This window comes from Pseudophryne corroboree, chromosome 1, assembly GCF_028390025.1.
Source record: "Pseudophryne corroboree isolate aPseCor3 chromosome 1, aPseCor3.hap2, whole genome shotgun sequence".
Classification (NCBI taxonomy): domain Eukaryota; kingdom Metazoa; phylum Chordata; class Amphibia; order Anura; family Myobatrachidae; genus Pseudophryne; species Pseudophryne corroboree.
The window spans coordinates 1,193,678,702-1,193,701,276 of record NC_086444.1 but is presented as its reverse complement, the minus strand read 5'-3'; the positions used below and the strand labels follow the sequence as shown (position 1 = coordinate 1,193,701,276).

General features: G+C 46.1%; 1 long non-coding RNA gene across 1 annotated transcript in view; it reads right to left on the bottom strand.

Annotated features, from left to right (window-relative positions):
• The window catches only part of LOC135017117 (uncharacterized), a 197,109-nt gene that overhangs the window by 159,599 nt on the left and 14,935 nt on the right, over nt 1-22,575 (bottom strand). Inside the window, exon 2 of the long non-coding RNA XR_010215029.1 lies at nt 11,250-11,316. This is a non-coding gene — a long non-coding RNA (uncharacterized LOC135017117). The remainder of the gene's footprint in view (nt 1-11,249; nt 11,317-22,575) is intronic.

The following is a 22,575-nucleotide window of genomic DNA, read 5'->3' as shown; positions in this document are numbered from 1 at the left end:
TAGCTGTGTAAAGGGTCAGGTGCCTCCTACTTCGGGGTTAGCAAGCTGAAATAATGATACCACGGCCCTGAGGGCAGAAACAGAACGGGTGTGGAAAGGGGTGAAAAGAATTGAATCCCACCCAATGAGTGTCAACCTAAGTGCTATCGACCTAAAGACCGGTTCCCCAATTAAGGGCCTACACCAGCACACTAGCAAGTTTTCTTCAGGATACATTGCCATTTTTAAAGGGGTCATAGGTGATTCAAGGCAATGTGCTTAAGTAAAGCAGCCAGACTTCAATTCGTGACATTAGTTTGTCTTACACTGTTTGTAGAGGAACATATGTTTGATAAAATGGAGTTTAAATGTAGGCTTTGACCACACTGGTGATATTTGTACACAAACGCCTGTTTTATTGTACTTTCTTAAAGAGCCACCATAGCAGAATACTATTTGAATATTGTACGTTTTATTAAGCCAACAATACTTACCTACGTTTCACTACATAGGTTCCAGAGACAATCAAGCGGAAAATGTGGAGCCTCAGGTGTGGAACTTGGACAGGCAGAAGAACAGACATAGGGCTGGATGTAATGAAGGTCCGAGTTGGCTGGAGGTGCGGGTTCCCGGCCACACTCAGATGTTTTTTAAATCGGCAATCATGTAAAACGTCAGCGTTGGGCTGGGAACCCACAACTCCGGCCAACTCGGACTTTATTATATCTGGCCCATATACTGTACATTATGAATGCATCCCGTTACAGATCCAGTGCCATCCACCCCCATAGTACAAACTCCACAACCACACAACGGCACTTGCCCTCCGCCGGCCCAGCCAGAAACTATCTTTTGGAATTCGATGTCAGATTTCCAAACACAGTAACTGTCTCTCCTTACAACACAATTGAGACAGCTCTCTAATCTTAATAAGAGTGCTCAAATGCAGAATAACACATTAACCGGTCTCCAGGATGAAATGAGTAGAGTATCAAACAGCCTTGAGGAAACTAAGGATTCAAATAATAGATTCCATGAGACATTCCTACAATTGCTAACATCATAAACTATTGCTGGTTTGCATGTACTGTTTAACTATTATTTGCAAGTATGTTTATGTTTAAAACACACACACACATGGAGGGTCATTCCGAGTTGTTCGCTCTGTATTTTTTTCTCGCAACGGAGCGATTAGTCGCTAATGCGCATGCGCAATGTCCGCAGTGCGACTGCGCCAAGTAAATTTGCTATGCAGTTAGGAATTTTACTCACGGCATTACGAGGTTTTTTCTTCGTTCTGGTGATCGTAATGTTATTGACAGGAAGTGGGTGTTTCTGGGCGGAAACAGGCCGTTTTATGGGTGTGTGCGAAAAAACGCTACAGTTTCTGGGAAAAACGCGGGAGTGGTTGGAGAAACGGAGGAGTGTCTGGGCGAACGCTGGGTGTGTTTGTGACGTCAAACCAGGAACGACAAGCACTGAACTGATCGCAGATGCCGAGTAAGTCTGGAGCTACTCAGAAACTGCTAAGAGGTGTGTGGTCGCAATTTAGAGAATCTTTCGTTCGCAATTTTAAGAAGCTAAGATTCACTCCCAGTAGGCGGCGGCTTAGCGTGTGTAAAGCTGCTAAAAGCAGCTTGCGTGCGAACAACTCGGAATGACCCCCATGGTGCTTAAAATTGTGCAAACAATTAACAACATTCTATGGACATCTATATTAGTAAAGTCAAAATGTGTAAATGTAGAAGATTTGGATCAATGGTGTGGATGTATCGAGAAAGGTAAAATTAGCAAAGTGGATGTGTGTAGAAATTGCCCCTAGCAACCAAGCAGCTTGATGTAAGTATATTTAATACATTTGTAACTAAATGTGGCCCCCAAACTGAGAGTTTACTACATATGAGCCACTTTATGCCAGATCCGCTTTTTCACTTTTTAATATGCTTGCTACATGAATTGTGAGGTAATTATACTGTATTTTTTTTAAAATGCAACATGGCAAGGGGATGCATTAAACATGTAAGTTGTGATAGTCTTAATACTTACTGATAAAATACTCTCTGATGAATTGCTGCTTGATCTGCTTTCCTTTTTCTGTGCTCAGAGAGTCACTTGATGATAAGGATTTCAGTGCCTGCTCACTGTCTATTGCATAATCTGTGGGTACACAGTGCCCCAATGCCAGATTATGCAACAGACAGCCGTTGAACACATTGGTGGTCATTCCGAGTTGATCGATCGCTGCCATTTTTCGCATCGCAGCGACCAAGTGAATAAACGGCAATTCTGCGCATGCGCATGGTATGCAGCGCACATGCGCTAAGTACTTTCACACAAAACTTTGTAGTTTTACCCAAGTTCGAGTGTTCGTAGTATGATTGACAGGAAGTGGGTGTTTCTGGGCGACAACTCAGCGTTTTCAGGGAGGGGGCTAAAAAACGCAGGCGTGCCAGGGAAAAATGTTTCTGATGTCAAACCAGGAACTAAACTGACTGCAGTGATAGCAAGATATGAGTAGGTCTGGAGCTACTCAGAAACGGCATGACATTTTTTTAGTAGCAGTTCTGCTACTCTTTCGTTCGCACTTCTGCTAAGCTAAGATACACTCCCAGGGGGCGGTGGCCTAGCTTGTGCAATGCTGCTAAAAGCAGCTAGTGAGCGATCAACTCGGAATGAGCTTGTCCGATAATTTGAAAGGGGAATACAGTAAAATTGTCACGTCTAACTGGGTTTGAGGATCCGGCAGCTGAGACTTGCCCAAGGAAGTAGTTGTCTGCGGATGAAGAAGACGAGGGGGTTGTATATAGTTCCTTCTCATGGAACATGGGGCAATGGAGAACGTAGGCGGGACTAGGAGTCAGTGAGTTGTAGTTCTTGAGATTGAGGCTGAGGTAGAGAACTCTGGCTGGTGAATGGTGACTTAAAGACGTAGTCGAAGACAAAGAACTGCGGACTGTTGCTTAAAAGACGAGGCTGTAGATAATGAACTGTGGAGTTGTGAATGATGGTTTAAAGACGTGGCTGAAGACAAAGAACTGTGGACTGTGACTTGAAAGACAAGGCTGTAGATAATTAACTGCAGAGCTGTGAATGATGGTTTAAAGACGTGGCTGAAGACAAAGAACTGTGGACTGTGGCTTGAAAGATGAGGCTGTAGATACTGGAACCATCTGGCCCGGAGGACCTTACTGATTCGGGGTATCCAGGAGCGCTTCCATGGACGGCAGTGGGTTAGCAACGGCAGGACTGCGGCAGCAACTAAAAGACGGCAGGCAAAACCAGGGAGTACCAGGAAACGGCAAGAATCCTGGGAGCGCAGAGCTATAGCACCTACAACTGGGTTGTAACTTGAAGCACTGGCGCCCCTGTCACGAACCAGCCCCCTTTTATAGGGAGAGATCTCCCTGGATTGGCTGGATACACAGGAAGCTTGCACCTTAGCCTCAGAATTGGTCTCCAACGTGGCGGCTCCCAGTACAGCAGACCTTTGCTGGCACCCAGACACTCCCCCGCCCCATGTCTCCTAGTAACTGCCCTTGAGTGGGAGCCACTGCAGCAGTGTCCCGCCACCACGAGTGGACCCTTCAGCGCCGCCCACCCACCGCGAGCGGACTCGCCGCAGCAGACCTCCACCGCCCGCACCACAGACTCCGTGGACCCGGCGCGCCGGAAAGTCCCTGGGTGCTGACAGTACTTCCCCCTTTGAGGGTGGACTCCGGATACCTATATGGTTTGGCTGGAAACTTGGCATGAAATGCCCGAAGGAGTCTTGGAGCATGGAAATCTTCTGCTCCCACCCAAGACCTCTCCTCAGGTCCATATCCCTTCCAATCAATAAAGTACTGGAGACGACAAACCGTCTGTGTGAGTTGAGAATCTTATGAACTTCAAATTTGTCCCCTTGTGCTGACTGGATCTTGGGGGTTTTAGGCAGTGCTGCTCTGAATCGATTAAGTACCAATGGCTTTAAAAGGGAAATGTGAAACGCATAAGGGATTCTCAGATGCGGAGGTAAGTTTACCTTCTAAGCCACTGGATTTAATACTTTTTCGATTGGATATGGCCCAATAAACCTGGGAGCAAACTTTTTAGTAGGCACTTTCAGCCTTAGATTACGTGTGGAAATCCAAACTCGATCTCCTACTTTAAGGTTTGGTACAGCCTTTTGCTTTAAATTTGCATAGGTTTTATACTTCTTGGATGTCTTAAGCAAAGCCTCGTGAACTTGTTTCCAAATTTTGGTGAACTGTCGAAGTGCTAATTCTGCGGCAGAAACCTGAAGTGTAGGTAGAAGTTGAAAGTCAGGAACTCTTGGGTGATAACCATAGTTTATGTAGAATGGAGAAGATTTTGTAGCAGATTGGTAGAGATTGTTATGGGCGAATTTCGCAAATGGGAGATAGTCCAGCCTGTTGTCCTGTGAGGAAGACATAAATAAACGTAGGAAAGTCTCCAAATCCTGGTTCACTCTTATCATCTGGCCATCTCTTTGGGGATGATACCCTGAGGAAAAGTTTAGCTTCATACCAAGGGCGGAACATAGGGACCTCCAAAACTTGGGCACAAACTGAGGACCCCTATCTGATACAATATCCTGCAGCAGACCATGAAGTCTGAAGATCTCTGCTATAAACCACTTTGCCAACTGGGATGCTGATGGGAGACCTGACAGAGGAACAAAGTGTGCCATCTTAGAGAATCGGTCAACTATGACCCACACGGTATTTTGTCTGCCAGAAACAGGTAAATCGGTAATAAAATCCATAGAGATGTGCGTCCATGGTTTTTGCGGCACGGGTAATGGGTGGAGTAAACCAGATGGATGACCTTTAGGACTTTTATGTTGGGCACACTTCGGACAAGCAGCTATGAACTCTTGAACATCTGTCCTGAGTCGAGGCCACCAGTAGGAATGTTGAATGAATTTGAACGTTTTATGACCACCTGCAAGGCCCATAAAGGAGGAGGAGTGAGCCCATGTAAGAAGTTTCTTGCGAAGATTCGGGCGAAGAATATTCTCCCGGGAGGAGGCAGCGGAGAAGTACGAGTTGCTGAGAAAGAGGTGGATTCTAAGATAAACTGTTCCTTTGAATGATCAGCGGGTTCTTCAGAACTTAGAGAACGAGATAGTGCGTCTGCTTTTCTATTGAGAGAACCTGGTCGGTAACTAAGTTTAAAGTTGAAACAGGGAAAAGAAGAGTGCCAATCTTGCTTGGCGTGGGTTCAGACATTGAGCTGATTGAAGATATAGGAGGTTCTTGTGATCCGTGGTTACCGAGTTTGGATGCTGAGCTCCCTCCAACAAATACCTCCACTCCTCAAAGGCTTACTTAATCGCCAGTAATTCTTGTTCTTCAATAGCATAATTCTGTTCAGCGGGAGAAAATCTTCGCAAGAAGAATGCACAGGGATGGACCTTCTTGTCCTCGAAGAGCTGGGACAACACTGCTCCTACTCCTACAGTGGAGGCATCAACCTCCACCAGGAACCGATGGCTGAGATCGGATTTTCGAAGAACAGGGGTGGTCATGAAGGCTTCCTTTAAAGATGAAAAAGCTTCTAAAGCCTCTGGAGGCTACTTGGCAGGATCTGTCCCTTTTCTAGTTAATGCGGTAATGGGAGCTATGACAGAAGAATAATTCTGAATAAATCTTCAGTAGAAGTTAGCGAACCCCAGAAAATGTTGAACCCCCTTAAGGGTAGCGGGAAGCAACCAATCCTGAAACCCTGGACTTTAGCGGGATCCATCTGTAACATCTGTCCCGAGAGAATTTAACCAAGGAATGGAATCGTGGGTACTTCGAAGGTGCAATTCTCTAATTTGCAGAATAACTGATTCATCCTTAAACGGGTTAGGACTTCTTTGACTTGTTCTCGATGGGTCTTTAGATCTCTAGAAAAAATGAGGATGTCATCCAGATATACCACCAAGCAGTCATAAAGGAGGTCTCTGAAGATTTCGTTGATGAATTCTTGAAAGACAGTTGGGGCGTTACACAGGCTGAATGGCATTGCCAGGTATTCGTAATGCCCATCGTGGGTATTAAACGCTGTCTTCCATTCATCACCTGGGCGAATATGTATAAGATTGAAGGCCCCCGTAAGTCCAATTTGGAGAAAAGAGTAGCTCCTTTAACTCGGTTGAATAGTTCTGGAATCAGAAGCAACGGATATCTGTTCTTAATTGTTATGTCGTTGAGACTTCCATAGTCAATACAAGTCCGCAGACCCCCATCCTTCTTCTTGACAAAGAAAAACCCCGCCCCGGCCGGAGAGGTAGAAGACCTGATGAAACCCTTATCCAAATTCTCCCGGATATATTCTGACATTGCCTGTGTCTCAGGGAGTGAGAGAGGGTAAGTTCGACCCTGGGGTGGAGTTTTGCCTGGAACCAGATCAATGGGACAGTCCCAAGTGCGATGCGGAGGTAAGGTGTCCGCCCCGTGTTTACTGAAAACATCTCGGAAGACCTGATATTTTACAGGAAGGCTGAAGGGACTGGAAGAACAGAGGGGTCTTACTGAGGGCAAACAGTTCTGGAAGCAGTTTCGTCCCCAAGAGAGAACATCCATGGCTTGCCAATCTATGTGAGGATTGTGTTTTATTAACCACGGGAATCCTAGGATCAGTTCGTGAGAGGCTTTAGGAATTACAAGGAAAGAGATGTTTTCTGAATGAAGAACTCCGACCTTCATCTTGAGAGGAATAGTACGAAAGGATATAATTCCCTCAGGAATATGAATTCCATCCACTGCAGTATTTGAAATGGTACGATCCAAACGGACCGTTTGTATTCCAGATCGTTACCAGAGCTGAGGTAATGAAGCTTTCGGCGGCTCCGGAGTCGAGTAGTGCAGGGATGAGAAGAGAGGAAGAAGGGAGCTCCAGGTGGATTAACAAGACAGACTCTTTCTTGGCAAGTAATTCTGAGGATTCTCCTAGGTTGACTTCTTCGGCACAAGCTAGGAGCGGGCGTTTCCCGGACGTTGACTGCAGGATCTAACAAAATGATCGGATGCACCACAATACATGCACAGGTTCCCTTGTCGCTGTCTCTAGCGTTCTTCGTTGGAGAGACGGGAACGATTGATCTGCATGGGTTCTTCAGTAGTTGGTGATGGGGGTCTTGGCGGAAGAGTGACTCGAGGCTTGGGACGATCTGAGCACAATCTCTCCAGACCGCGTACTCTGTACCTCAGGTCTAATTTATTACATAAGGAAATTAACTTATCCAACTTATCTGGTACGTCCTGAGTTGTTAGGTCATCTTTGATCTTTTCGGAGAGGCTGCTCCAGAAAGCTGCAATGAGAGCTTCTTCATTCCAGTTCAGCTCTGAGGAGAGAGTACGAAACTGGATCACGTACTGAGTGACGGTATGTGTGCCCTGACGCAGGCGCAGGATCTCCAATGAGGCGGCAGAAGTCCTGCCCGGTTCATCGAAGATTCTTTGAAAGGTGGCCACGAACGCCGAATAGTTAGAAAGGATGGGATCCGTCCTCTCCCACAAAGGTGAAGCCCATTCCAACGCTTGCCCAGTAAGTAATGAAATTATATAGGCTATCTTGGTACGTGCTGATGGGAAGTTGGCAGACTGTAGTTCGAACTGGATTTCGCACTGGTTGAGAAACCCGCGGCATTGTTTTGGATTCCCATCAAACTTACTGGGTGACGGCAAATGTAACCGTGGAAGAGGTACTGGTAAAGGAGGAAGCGGAACCCAGGGCGCTAATGTGGGAGCAGCCGTGGAAACTTGAGGGGCCATCATGGCAACACAGAGAGAGTCCAGACGGTCAGACATATTCTGTATGAACTACACAATTTGAGATTGTGTGACCTCCTGTTTACTCAAGCGGGGAAAAATATCCGCGGTGGAATCCCCTTCTGAGACCTGATCACCCATTGGATCCATATGGCCGCGCTTACTGTCATGCCTAACTGAGTATGAGGATCCGGCAGCTGAGACTTGCCCAAGGAAGTAGTTGCCTGCGGATGAAGAAGACGAGGGGGTTGTATATAGTTCCTTCTCATGGGACAAGGGACAATGGAGAACATAGGCGGGGATAGGAGTCAGTAAGTTGTAGTTCTTGAGATTGAGGCTGAGGTAGAGAACTCTGGCTTGTGAATGGTGACTTAAAGACGTAGTTGAAGACAAAGAACTGCGGACTGTGGCTTAAAAGACGAGGCTGTAGATAATGAACTGCGAAACTGTGAATGGTGGTTTAAAGACGTGGCTGGAGACAAAGAACTGTGGTCTGTGGCTTGAAAGACGAGGCTGTAGATAATGAACTGCAGAGCTGTGAATGATGGTTTAAAGATGTGGCTGAAGACAAAGAACTGTGGACTGGCTTGAAAGACGAGGCTGTATATAATGAACTGCGGAGCTGTGAATGATGGTTTAAAGACGTGGCTGAAGACAAAGAACTGTGGACTGTGGCTTGAAAGACGAGGCTGTAGATACTGGAACCGTCCGGCCCGGAGGACCTTACTGGGTCGGGGTTTCCAGGAGCGCTTCCACGGACGGCAGTGGGTTAGCAACGGCAGAACTGCGGCAGCAACTAAAAGACGGCAGGCAAAACCAGGGAGTACCAAGAAACAGCAAGAATCCTGGGAGCACAGAGCTATAGCACCTACAACTGGGTTGTAACTTGAAGCACTGGCGCCCCTGTCATGAACCAGCCCCCTTTTATAGGGAGAGATCTCCTTGGATTGGCCGGATACACAGGAAGCTTGCACCTTAGCCTCAGAATTGGTCTCCAACATGGCGGCTCCCAGTACAGCAGACCTTTGCTGGCACCCAGACACTCCCCCGCTCCTGGTCTCCTAGTAACTGCCCTTGAGTGGGAGCCGCTGCAGCGGCGTCCCGCCACCACGAGTGGACCCCTCAGCGCCGCCCACCCGCCACGAGCGGACTCGCCGCAGCAGCCATCCTCCGCCGCTGCCCAGAAGCTGCCCGCGCCGCAGACCCCGTGGACCCGGCGCGCCGGTAAGTCCCCGGGTGCTGACAAAAATCCCATGATTTGTCAGGACTGTGGCATGTGACCAGACTCAAAATTCTCCTGGAGGGATAACTGTATGAGGATAAAGGCAACGTAACATGAGTCAGTGTAGCCAACCACAAAACTTATGATTGACAAGTGTACATCACTATCCACCTGCTCATTGGTAGAATGGGCATGGTGTCTGTTGAGGTAAATATGTCCCCTCACTAAAGGTGCTCTCAGCACAATGTGTGTACACCAAGGATATTAGGTATTCCTATGATGTGATATAAAGTTACCCTGACTGCATGCCACGATGACTCTTGGCTAATGTAACAGACTCAGGTGTCAATCAGAGGCCAAAAAACTACCAGGACCTGGGTGAAATATCTGCAGACACTAAATTACAGTGGCCTATCACCCCAAAACTGAAGAAAATTCGACTCGCGATCCAAATTGCGATCCAACTGGAATTTTTGCATTCAGCCAGTGGGTGCGTGCGCAGGGCCCATCCTGCGCATGCGCCCGCATTTTCTGCAGATGACCCACATTAAATGCAAACACATTTGCCTGATTGACAGGCAGAGGCGTTCGTGGTATGAGGGGGGCGGGGCAATGCTCCATTTCTAAGGTGGAGACGGAGCATTGCAGGGGAGGTGGCAGGGAAACAGGGGCATGGCGGAACGAATGGGGGCCATGTCATAGGTGTTATCGGGGTGGCTGCATGATGTCACATGCAGCCGCTCTGATCAAAAAGATGGCGGAGGGCGAGTCAAAGGATTGCAATTCTGCTAAAAAGCAGAATCTGCAATCACTTACGGTCCTATATTGGAATCATGTAACCCTGTTCTTCTGTTTGCTTGTATAAGTGTGCATGGTACAGCCCCATTAGTAGTGGATCTTGCCACGGTCAAGCAGGACTTTTGCCCGGGGCGCCGCCTTCCGGAGGGCGCCGCACCAAGGCAAGATCCGCTGCTGCTGTGGTGCCCCCCGCTGCCGCGGCCCGCTGTCCTGCTGTCCGCTGTGAAGGGAAACTAGACGCTACGCGTCTAGTTTCCCTTCCTGGAGAGGATCTTCACTGTAATGATGTGCGGTGCGCGTTGACGTAATCGCGCACCGCACAGCAAAGGTCCTCTCCACGAAGGGAACAAGACGCTTAGAGTCTAGTTTACCTTCGTGGAGAGGACCTTTGCTGTGCGATGCACGATGACGTCATCGCTCACCGCACATCCTACAACAGTACAGGGGGCGTAACTGACCACGCCCCCTGTATGAAGCCACGCCCCCTAATGCCTCCCGGGGCGCCAGAAGCCTCGGAACCGGCCCTGAGCCCCATGTAATATGTACACATCAAAAACAGAATTCTTCTAAAGTGATAATATAAAAAAAAGTCCTTCTTAAGGCATTAAGGTGGTCATTCCGAGTTGATAGCTCGCTAGCAGTTTTTAGCAGCCGTGCACACGCTATGCCGCCTCCCACTGGGAGTGTATTTTAGCTTAGCAGAAGTGCGAATGAAGGATCACAGAGTGGCAGCAACGTTTTTTTTTTGCAGTTTTAGAGTAGCTTAATACCTACTCAGCGCTTGTGATGACTTCAGACTGTTCAGTTCCTGTTTTGACATCACAAACACGCCCTGCGTTCGCCCAGCCACGCCTGCATTTTTCCTGGCAGGCCTGCGTTTTTTCGAACACTCTCTGAAAACGGTCAGTTGACACCCAGAAACGCCCTCTTCATGTCAATCACTCTGCGGCCAGCAATGCGACTGAAAAGCATCGCTAGACCCTGTGTGAAACTACACCGTTCGTTGTAATAGTACGTCGCACGTGCGCATTGCGCCACATACGCATGCGCAGAAGTGCAGTTTTTTTGCCTCATCGCTGCACAGCGAACGAATGCAGCTAGCGATTAACTCGGAATGACCCCCTAATATACATCTAGTTGCTACGGGGTAACCTGAGTACAGCACAGGACTAAGCTATGCAACAGTATTCCTGTAGTGTTATTACTATGCCAATGCTGTTTTTCTGCACTTAAACAACCTGACCCACAAGTAAAGATCAGGAATGACACAGTCCTCGTGGCGGGATCTGACAGCTTACCCACGTTCCAGAGGTGACAGTACATACAAAGCGTGCTGACAGACAATCCGGGGGACCAGAGTATTAAACACACCGAGGTTAATGGTTTTATTTCCTTCCCTTCACAAAACACGCGTGTTTCCATAATGGATTTTACACTGCAGCGTCATAAAGACATTCTAACATGCATGAAACAATATTGTGTTCTCTTACCATTAGTACTGTATAATGGGTTCAGACCAACTGTGACAGCTTATAAATAAACTTATAAATCCCAGTCCTGTTTCAGAGAGAAAAACAAAGTTACAAGACAAGTAAAATAATAATACTGTCACAATACATCAAAGGCTAGAGTGTTTTATTCATGCTTACTGTTTACTTCTGCTGTCAGTAATAAAAAAGATATAAAACAAAGTAGGCAGATAGTTAAACATAAAATAAAATAAATATACAATGTTAATTCATCCAGTTTGCTGTCATTTAGAACGGGCCAGATGAAAAGAACGGTGTCCTAAAGTTAGACACTGTAACACTGACAGCATCAAGGTCATGAAAGATATTTGATACTGTCAGTGATAGAGCCACCTCCAGCCAGAGGTGTAGCTAGGCGTCATGGTGCCTGGAGCAAGGGTATGTTTTGGCGCTCCCTTCCCCTGTACTGAATTAGGGGCCTAGCCAACATGTGGTGGCAAGTTACATTTTAAAATAAATAATATTTATAAATTATAAATTGGTGACAGGGTCGGTTCTAGAGCTTGTGGGGCTCAGTGCGAAAGTTTCCTTTGGGTGCCCCCCCATGTTTAAAATAGGGTCAGTGCATGCTGAAGGCTTGCAACAACAATATAGGGTCATGGCAGTACGGTCGGTGTAATGGTTAGCATTATTGCCCCACAGCACTGAGGTCATGGGTTCAATTCCCACCATGGCCCTAACTGTGTGGAGTTTGTATATTCTCCCCGTACTTGCGTGGGTTTGCACCGGGTGCTCCGGTTTCCTTCCACAATCCAAAAATATACTGGTAGCTTAGTTGTCTCCCAACAAAATTAGCCCTGTTTTGTGTGTGTTGTAAGGAATATAGATTGTAAGCTCCCACGGGGCAGGGACTAAAGCGCTGTGGAATATGTGTGCACTATATAAATATCTGGTAATAATAAATTGTTTATTGTGTACCACCTCCGCTTCTCCTTTTCCTGCTCTGCGGCTGCCAGTACGTGGGAACGGGGGTGGCAGGAGGCAGTGTGGCCTCTAATTGTTTTGGTGCCCGGAGCCACCCTCGCTACACCCCTGCCTCCAGCCAGACTCTACTCAGACAACAGCTCAGCTGCTCATAGTACATTACTGGGGGACTGGCAGCCCGCTGGGTCGGAGCGGCGGGTGGGTGGCTGCAGGGTATAATGAGTCAGTGATTGTAATGCTGCAGGCCCCTTTACTGCGGTGGGCCCTGGTGCAATACACTGCTGCTACAGTAGTTCCGCCTCGGAGGCAGTGCAACGCTCTGCTGGGGTGACTCTTTTACTGAAGTCTGTGCCAAGTGCTTTTTGGTTTCAGCAGTAGATCAGCGAATATGAATTTAATTAGAATCAACACTGTGCCGCAGTGGCATCACTAGTGGGGTGCGGGATGCACCTGGTGACACCATCCGAGGGGTGTGATGCCGAAACAGCAGAGCAGCTTTGCTAGTTTGGTGTCACCCTCTTGAATGGTGTCACTAGGCAGCGGTGATAGCTGTGATGGATAAAGCACGCGTCGCTAGAGAAGCTGGTGACTGCCCAGCAGCCCCCGGAGTGCTTTGCAAGCTCCCACCAAGGGCATGATTCGCGGTCACAACCCCAAAATATCATATGCCAGGGGGTCTGACTCTGCGAACACAAGGCCACTCCCCCATCTGAAAGTGCACATGCCTTTGGAACCCAGAAATGAGGGTGACAGGGTGAGTTGGCACATTGGGTGACACTAACCCCAGTGACATTTGCTGGTAGTATGCCCCAAAATGCTACTACACTTTATGTAGGCCCAGGGGTAATTATACTAAAGCTTCTAAAACAGAGAATTTGTGATGTCGCCTTTAGCGACCAATCAGATGCTGGCTATCATTTTCTAAAAGGCAATAGAGAAATGACAGACAGCATCTGATTGGTTGCTGCTGGACCTCTAATAACAGGGACATGATGCAGGAGCTCATATTGTTACCCCGAAGTGCCAGGACCGCTCTCACCAGCCGGCTGTGATAAAGATGCTGGGGAGATGGTGGCAACAACCGCTGACAACGAGCTGGGAGTAGGGGGGGAAGATGCTTGCACCAACTTCTGACAATGAGAAGTCCGTTTAAAAGTAAGTAAGCTCATTGTGTGTTCCATAAGGGGCATTACTGTGTGGGGCTTAATATGGTGTTAGACACATAACTGTTGGGCATAATGTGTAAGGGGCATTACTGTGTGGGGCTTAATATGGTGTTAGGTGCATAACTGTGGGGCATAATGTGTAATGGTCATTACTGTGTAGGGCTTAATATGGTGTTAGGCGCATAACTGTTGGGCATAATGTGTAAGGGGCATTACTGTGTGGGGCTTAATATGGTGTTAGGTGCATAACTGTGGGGCATAATGTGTAAGGGTCATTACTGTGTGGGGCTTAATATGGTGTTAGGATCATTACTGTGGGGCATAATGTTTAAGGGGCATTACTGTGTGGGGCTTAATATAGTATAATGTGCATAACTGTGGGGCATAATGTGTAAGGAGCATTACTGTGTGGGGCTTAATATTAATATGGTGTTAGCTGCATAACTGTGGGGCATAATGTGTAAGGGGCATTACTGTGTGGGGCTTAATATGGTGTTAGGTGCATAACTGTGGGGCATAATGTGTAAGGGTCATTACTGTGTGGGGCTTAATATGGTGTTAGGCGCATAACTGTTGGGCATAATGTGTAAGGGGCATTACTGTGTGGGGCTTAATATGGTGTTAGGTGCATAACTGTGGGGCATAATGTGTAAGGGTCATTACTGTGTGGGGCTTAATATGGTGTTAGGATCATTACTGTGGGGCATAATGTTTAAGGGGCATTACTGTGTGGGGCTAAATATAGTATTATGTGCATAACTGTGGGGCATAATGTGTAAGGAGCATTACTGTGTGGGGCTTAATATTAATATGGTGTAAGCTGCATAACTGTGGGGCATAATGTGTAAGGGGCATTACTGTGTGGGGCTTAATATGGTGTTAAGCACATAACTGTGGGGCATCATGTGTAAGGGGCATTACTGTGTGGGGCTTAATATGGTGTTAAGCACATAACTGTGGGGCATCATGTGTAAGGGGCATTACTGTGTGGGGCTTAAAACTGTGTTAGGCACAGAACTGTGGGGCATAATGTGTAAGAGACATTACTGTGTGGGGCTTAGATCCTAATTTAGACTTGATCGCTGGTACAACAGCGTTTGCAGCCTGACTTTATGGAGTGCACACCCAGTAAGACCCATCAAGATGTGAAAGCATCTCACTGGTGCGATTGCCTCTGCCTGATTCACAGGCAGAGGCGTTTGCAGGGTGGGAGGGGGCATGCCAATGGCTTTAGAACACCATTGGCGGGGGCACAGTCTGGAAAACGCAGGCATGACTGGACCGCTGCGAGGGCAGGCCACAGCAGCTGCGTGACATCACACACATCCGCTGCGACCACGAACACGGCAGGTAGCGACCTGCCAGCGCAGCTAGGCTGCGCAGGTCGGGAACTGCTTGGCGGGTGTGAAAGCATCGTGACCGTGCAATGGTTTGGCTCCCATGGGGGGGAGTAGGGCCTGACATGTGGGGCAGACTAGCCTTGTGCTGGGCGTCCCCCCGCATGTCAGAGAAACTGATCGTAGATGTGCTAAATTTAGCACATCTACGATCAGGTCTGAATCACCCACTTAATATGTTGTTATTCGCAAAACTGTGGGACATAAGTTGTGAGGAGCATTACTGCGTGGGGCTTAATATACAGTAGTGTCAGGGGCATAGGTGGGGTATAAGGTAGTCTTTTCCTGCAAGACTACACCTCTTATATTGAGGCCACAACCCTTTTTAATGTCATGGGAGGGGGCACATTTTTTACTTTTTTGAGCCAAATTGTCTAGAAACGGTCATGTATAAAGTATCAAGTGTTTGGGCAGAAGCCTTGGAGAGATATAACGTGGAGAGAGATAAAGTACCAGCCAATCAGCTCCTAACTGTCTTGTCACAGGCTGAGTTTGAAAAATGACAGTTAGGAGCTGATTGGTTGGTACTTTATCTCTATCTACTCTCCAGGGCTTAGTACATAGACCCCCTTGAGATATAAACAAATCACTTCAGTTCTTATACTTCTTATTATTATTATTCGTCAATTAGCTACAGTACTGTATAATAAAACCAAACAAAGTCACTTCAGGATCCAGGACTCGGACGGTTAAATGTTATAATGACACAAAATGTGCCAAACAAATATTTCAATTGGAGAGAAGAACGCTAACAAATTAACTGTAACGTTTTAGGCGACCAGCTTGATGGAGCTCTCTCAGTGTGCCGCCAGGGGCTGGATGGTAAATTCCCTGGTCAGATAAATCAGATTACTGTATTATTCTCTCTTGGTATTTTAAGGAATGTAATTCAAATATAAAATAACATATGTCAGCTGAGCTGATGGGGCGTCTCGCCGGAACTTTCCTGATTTAGGTTTCGCTCAGTGGGGAAATGAGCGACCAACCAAGCAGATATGTATTAATTTAGGAAATGTATTGTGCCACATTCCCTGGTGATTAGATGTAATATTAAAATGACCCAAAGCAAACTGCTCTGCCTCACTCTGTACAGACACATAGTATGGAAGTCATCCATCAGGAACGTCACATGCTGCGGTGCATGTGTCTGCTTCCCAAGAAACATAAATATCAAATAAAGTTAATTTTAAAATAACTGGCTAAATGGATGAGCCGTGGCAGGGAGTGACAGAAGGAGCTGATAAAAACACAGGTGCCCCGCCGCAAGCAGATTTCCGATCATCAGTAATCTGTGGTTGCGCAATGTAGGTTCTGCACATGCGCAGAATGGAACTTACATTTCGCCTGTAGTTCTCCTCTGCCTGATTGACAGGCGTCGGCATTAAGAGGGGAGGGGAAGACCTGCGTTACCTAGAAACGGGAGCGTGTCACCCCATTTTATGGGCAGGGAGAGCAGAAGGTCAGCATGTCACCGTTCAGACTTCCTGGCCTCCCAACACCCCCTACTGTTGGTCAGCTGCATGTTCTTACTGCGATAAGGGGCTGTTGGGAGAACTGTGTGTAACTCCCTGTGAGGTTAGTACACGGTTGGAGCAATGGTTAGCATTACAGCCTCACAGCACTGAAGTCTTGGGTTAGACTCCCAGCTAGTTTGTATGTGAGCACGCTTTCTCTGGTTTCCTCCCACAGTCCAAAAATATACTGGCAGGTTAACTATATCCCAACAGAAATAAACCCTAGTGTTTATATGTACAGTATGTACATACAGTAGGGACTATAGGGGTCTTTTCATGAAGCAGTGAAAAGTGTGGAGAAGTGAGCCTGTCGAGAAGTTGCCTATGGCAACCAATCAACAGCTACATATAATTTTGTAGAATGCACTTTATAAATGTTACTTCAAAGGTTATTGGTTGCCATGGGCAACTACTCTACTGGCTCACTTCTCCACTCTATTCACTGCTTCATGAATACACCTCATAGAGTGTAAGCTGCACTGGGGCTGGGACTGATGTGAATGGCCAAATATTCTCTGTAAAGCGCTGCAAAATATCTATCTATATATCTATCTATCTATCTATCTATCTATCTATCTATCTGTCTGTCTGTCTGTCTGTCTGTCTGTCTGTCTGTCTCTCTGTCCGTCTAAACAAGGTGTGTTGTGATTACAGATGAGCGGGTTCGGTTTTACTCGGATTCACTCGAATTTCCTTATTGGCTCTCTGATGTCACGTGTTTTGGTTAACCAATAAGAAAAATCAGGAAAATCTGATTTTGCGATAATTATGGCGTTAAGAACCGAGTAAATCCGAACCCGCTCATCTCTAGTTGTGATCTACTGCTATACCTTATACAATTCTATATAGTGCAAGAAAAAATAAATAAACAATTGTGAAAAGATGAATTTATCACAGATATCTCTAAAACAGCTGGGATAACCGCAAGTATTCAGAGTGTCCTGTTTGCACTACATGTTGTAAAGTGTTCATAGAATGGTGTGAAATCGATCACACTTCAGGGAAATATACAATAACCATGATACATTCAACAATGCATAAGTGACAAGTAATTGCACGAATGAGCCACACATGTGACGACACCGCCTGCGCATCGTGTCACACAGTGGTTAATGCCACATGGTTTCTTTCCTAGCCCTGGTCCTACCTATGGACTTGACTAATTGCCTGTATGTATTTAGTTATATGCTAGGCAATAATGTATTGTGTTATTATATTGTACAGTTATATTTTATCAGTTATATTTGGAACATGTATTTTATTTGGTTATACTGTGTTTAATGTGTGTAATTATTACCAGGAATACGTCTATGCCAGAGTGTTATTTATCATGGTAAACAATTCATTGTAATGTAACCAGGGTCGGACTGGCCCACAGGGGTACCAGGGAAACCACTGGTAGGCCCCGCTGCCATAGGGCTCACTCCGTCCTCTAGGGATCAGGTTCCAGACTGTGCACTTGTATTATACATGGTAGATATGTTGCATTATACTGCACTAGACTATTGTGTATTTCAAGCCTCTGTGGAGGCAGGCCACACCCCCTTTGTAGGATGGCCACACCCCTAAGTATGGGCCCCTATCACAGAATTCCCCCAGTGGGCCCTTCATGCCCCAGTCCGACACTGAATGTACTGTAAGTCCCCTAGCTGTACAATCAGATGTGATTAGGATGAGTAGGTTAAGTAGTAAACAGTTTCTGTATGCAGGTAATCTGATCCTATACACCCCATTGTGTACAGGAACCCAGACACCTCGTTTCCACTCCTCTGTGACCTCCTCACTGACCAGCTTGTGTGATGAATAGAATGCCAGGATCCCGAATGAAATGGTCTGTGCTGCTTTGAACATATTGATGATCTGATTGGCTACAGCGTATATGATTCATACTTACTTAAAAACAATAGAATATCCAGAATGTCAGAAACAAAGTGTTCCATAGAAAAATCTGAAATATCATTTATACCTTCCAAACACTGGACAGCTATGGTTTGCACAAATATAAATCATACCATAAACGGGAGCTATGTGTGCCCCAGCTTCCTGGCTTCTGTCTGGTGGATTATCAGAGCACCTGTGAGAGGCTGGTATAAGGTGCATCAGCTGCTAGTCTCTCTCTCACTACCTGGGGAGCAGGCAGCAGGATTTTTGAGAGACATTGTGATTACTGGCTATTAGTACTGTACTAAAACTTCTGTTACAATATGTGAGAGTGACATTAGGTCCTTTCACCCTGAGAGAGGGAAATCATTTTGTTTATTAAGTACCAGGCAGACCAGAATATATTTTATGGTATGTTATATTTAGGTTTTATGTTGCTAATTAATCTAACCCCTTTCACATCACAAAAATAATCTGTTATCGACCCGGCATATTGTCGGGTCGACACGGTTCACTGTGCGATGCGAAATCAGTCATGGAGAATTCCCGGGTCCCCTGACCCGGTAATTCAGCCCGGGTTATAAGAAGGGTTATTCCTGGGTTGAATTACCGGGTCAGTGGCAGTGTAAACGGGTTCCCAGGTCGATGGAACCAGGGACCAGTTCACTACATAGGGAGAGGCGGTGCGGAGATGAGCTCATCTCCCAGTACCACCTCTGCCCCTGCTGCCGGCTCCACCTCTCATTGCTATGGCATATTGCTGGGTCAGGAGGCCTGCCGTTAGGGTCCAATGCCAGATCCCACCCGAGAAGGACCCGTTTCCAATTCCAGGGTGGGATCCGTCATTGGATATGGAAAAGGGGCATATGGTTACTTGTACCAAAGCCTTGGACTGGTGTGAAACTGGCTGCTGCATGAAAAATAGAAATATGCATTTACAAATCCGAATCAACCTGAATTTTGTGCATCCAAACCAAAACCTGGTCTGGATCTCCAGAGGAGAACCAATCCTTACCAAATCCCAGGTTTGGATCTTCCCACGGTTCGTAATCTGGATTTTAGTACATGATTTTAGCTGTATTGATTTCTATCAATGATTATCATTTTTTTTTTAATGATTTTTAACCAAACCAAAAACCAAATCCTAACTCAAACACTATAGGATGGTTTGGCCAAAACCAAAACAGGGTTCCACACACATTTCTGATAAAAGTGCCCCCAATTACCCCAGGAGGCAGTACCCTTACCTTGATCTTGCTACAAAAGTAAGCAATAAAACATTGCGGCTATAATAATCTAAATAGAATTATTTTTAGGTGGACTTTCTTGGAATCCAGATTGTTGTAATAGAGATTTAGAGTATGCTTGATCCCAGTGTCACTAAAACATATGTAAAGTGTCTTGTTTCATACACCTTGCATGTCTTTGTATTATGAAATAGCTCTTGTCTTCTGCGCTGATATAATGTACAGTATGTAGGAGTATTCATAAAATGCAGAAACTGGCAACATGGAATTTATTACAAGCCAACAGGCAATTAGTGGCAATCTCCCCAGAAATCCAAGCCTTAATGAATGCATGGAAGTGTCAGCCCTGTCAGTGGGAGCCCACTTTTATTAGAGTTTCAATTACAGATGAAACTTTTATGCGGCGACTTTGAAACTTGAACAAAGACAACATGAGTATACGCTATCTTTTATTGTGTTCAAGAGTTGTATAATGACTCCTAAAGCTGGAAATAGCCGTCTTATAAATAACTGTAATTCTGGAGTGACAGACAGAGACATACGGAACCAGAAGAGGATTATATTATCTATTTAAGGAAAAAGATAAAAAAAAAAAAAAAAACAAGATTGAATGAACACGTGTAGAGCGGCTAGTAACTTTTCTATAGAAATGTTGACATTTTATTTGTCTATATTCCGAAAATGAATAAAAATGATAAACCAAAATAGTTTTGAACACTTTTTTTTATAATTAAAATATAAATCCAGGGGCAGTTTACAGTAATAGGACAAATGTTTCAAAAGAGCTTCTCATCCCCTCTCTTTCCTCTTTATTTATCACCCAAATTGCCGCTAAACCTTGCTGACAAATTCTGACGGGCGTTCATAGCGGATTACAGCTGTGGCCTTTGAGCGTCTCAATATCCAAGCAGTCGGCCGACAGCATTGGCGTAAATTTGCATTAGTGGCTGCTTAGCGCCCACCTATGAATCAGGTCCAGCGTATTTATTCTCACCCTTATAGGCCTCTGAACAAAAATACACAATTTTGGTGCAAAATCATGGCATAATCGGGAAAATCTGGTATGCTGTTGTAACACTTGTTGTTGTTGTTGCTGCTATGGCACATAGTGGTCATCACCTCAGTATGTTGGTTCAGACTTAAAAAGGTCAATTAAATAAAGTATGACTTTCCACACATACATAGGAAACATGATTAAAACAGTTTGATTCTTTGAAGATCAAGTTTTTTTTAGATCAATTCAGTATCTTTTTATGCTCTGTATATGGCTTGTATATGGGGATGACAGGAAACAAGTCTCTGCCCCATTAAATGTTACTAGGTTTTCTCAATAAAGAAGGAGAGTAGTGGGGGATAGAAAACTTTGGAGGGGGGGGGGGGGGGGCGGGAGATACCATATATACTCGATTACAAGCCGACTTTTTCAGCACGTTTTTTTGTGCTGAAAAAGCCACCTCGGCTTATAATCGAGTCAGCGTTAGGAGGGACACGGAGAGCGCAGCGCGCGGCTCTTCTGTGTCCCTCCTGCATCTCTGGCGGTGTGTGTGTTAAAGGAAGTGCACGAACCGGCACTTCCTTTAACACACGCTGCTACCGCCGGAGACGCAGGAGGGACACAGGAGAGCCGCGCGCTGCGCTTTCCGTGTCCCTCCTTCAGAAGACAGCGCGGGAGCGACGGAGGGTAAGTATCTAGCACTGTGGGGCACATCTGGCACTGTGGGGCACATCTGGCACTGTGGGACATATCAGGCACATCTGGCACTGTGGGGCATATCTGGCACATCTAGCACTGAGGGGCATATCTGGCACTGTGGGGCATATCTAGCACTGTGGGGCACATCTGGCACTGTGGGGCATATCTGGTACTGTGGGGCATATCTGGCACATCTAGCACTGAGGGGCATATCTGGCACTGTGGGGCATATCTAGCACTGTGGGGCATATCTGGCACATCTGGCACTGTGGGGCATATCTGGCACTGTGGGGCATATCTGGCACATCTGGCACTGTGGGGCATATCTGGCACATCTGGCACTGTGGGGCATATCTGGCACTGTGGGGGCATATCTGGCAGTATGAGGGCATATCTGGCACTGAGGGCTGTGTACGGCTAGAGCTGCATTTCCCACCCTAGGCTTATACTCGAGTCAATAAGTTTTCCCAGGTTTTTGGGGTAAAATTAGGTGCCTCGGCTTATATTCGGGTCGACTTATACTCGAGTATATACGGTAATTAGTTCAATATCCCAAAGACAATGATGTTCTTCATGTTTCATCCTCTGGAGTTGGTTTTGACGAAGGACTTATTCTTTGTCTGACTTACTTCAAAAGGGATCCAGTCAATAATGATACCAATGTTTATTGCTAGTTCAGCCAGCATGCCACCATTTGCTTGGCTGTCATTGTGATGAGGAACATTTTAGCGAACTCTGTTTATTGTACCATAACACTTTGAGGTTATGAGTATTGAGGGTTTGGTGAGTCCCAGACTACATAGATAAATATGCATCCTCTCCTCAAGGGTGATGTCCAGGTGTTAGAAGGGTTTCTTTCAGTGGTGGGGCTTGAAGGGTAGTGGTATCCTTTGTAGTAGTTCTGAAACCCTCTCTGCATTACTCTTGGGTGGATCCTTCTGAGTACAGAAGTCACTATTTTCAGGTTAGTGAAGCTACAGAAGGTTACTTATTGATATTTGCAGATATTGACATTAAAGGAATCTATTTCTGTTTGCACAAAAGAATTTGGGTATTCAAAGTATATAGACTGGGTAATATTAATACCCGTGGGAGTCTGTATGCAGCGGGTCCCCTCCTCTGAGCACCCCCTCCCCCAGATACATATCTTAGTTTGGGCTGGCAAGGGCATCCCTCCTTCTTCACATTTATACGTATGTGTGAGAGCTAGGGAATTTCATCTACGGTGCTGACAGAGCTGATTAAACATGACCTGGCCAGGAGAATCTTGCTCACCTCAGGCATGAGGCTAGTGCCATGTCAGAAATCATGGAATCAGAACGCTGTTGGCATTTATTGCATTAAACTAGCGTGTGGCAAAGTTTGTGGTGTAGTGAGGTACAGAATTTTTGAGAAAGATTCTGTGCATTATTGAGGTAATGAGGTCTTCTAAATGGGGATCCGGATTGAAAGTCGACAGTAACTA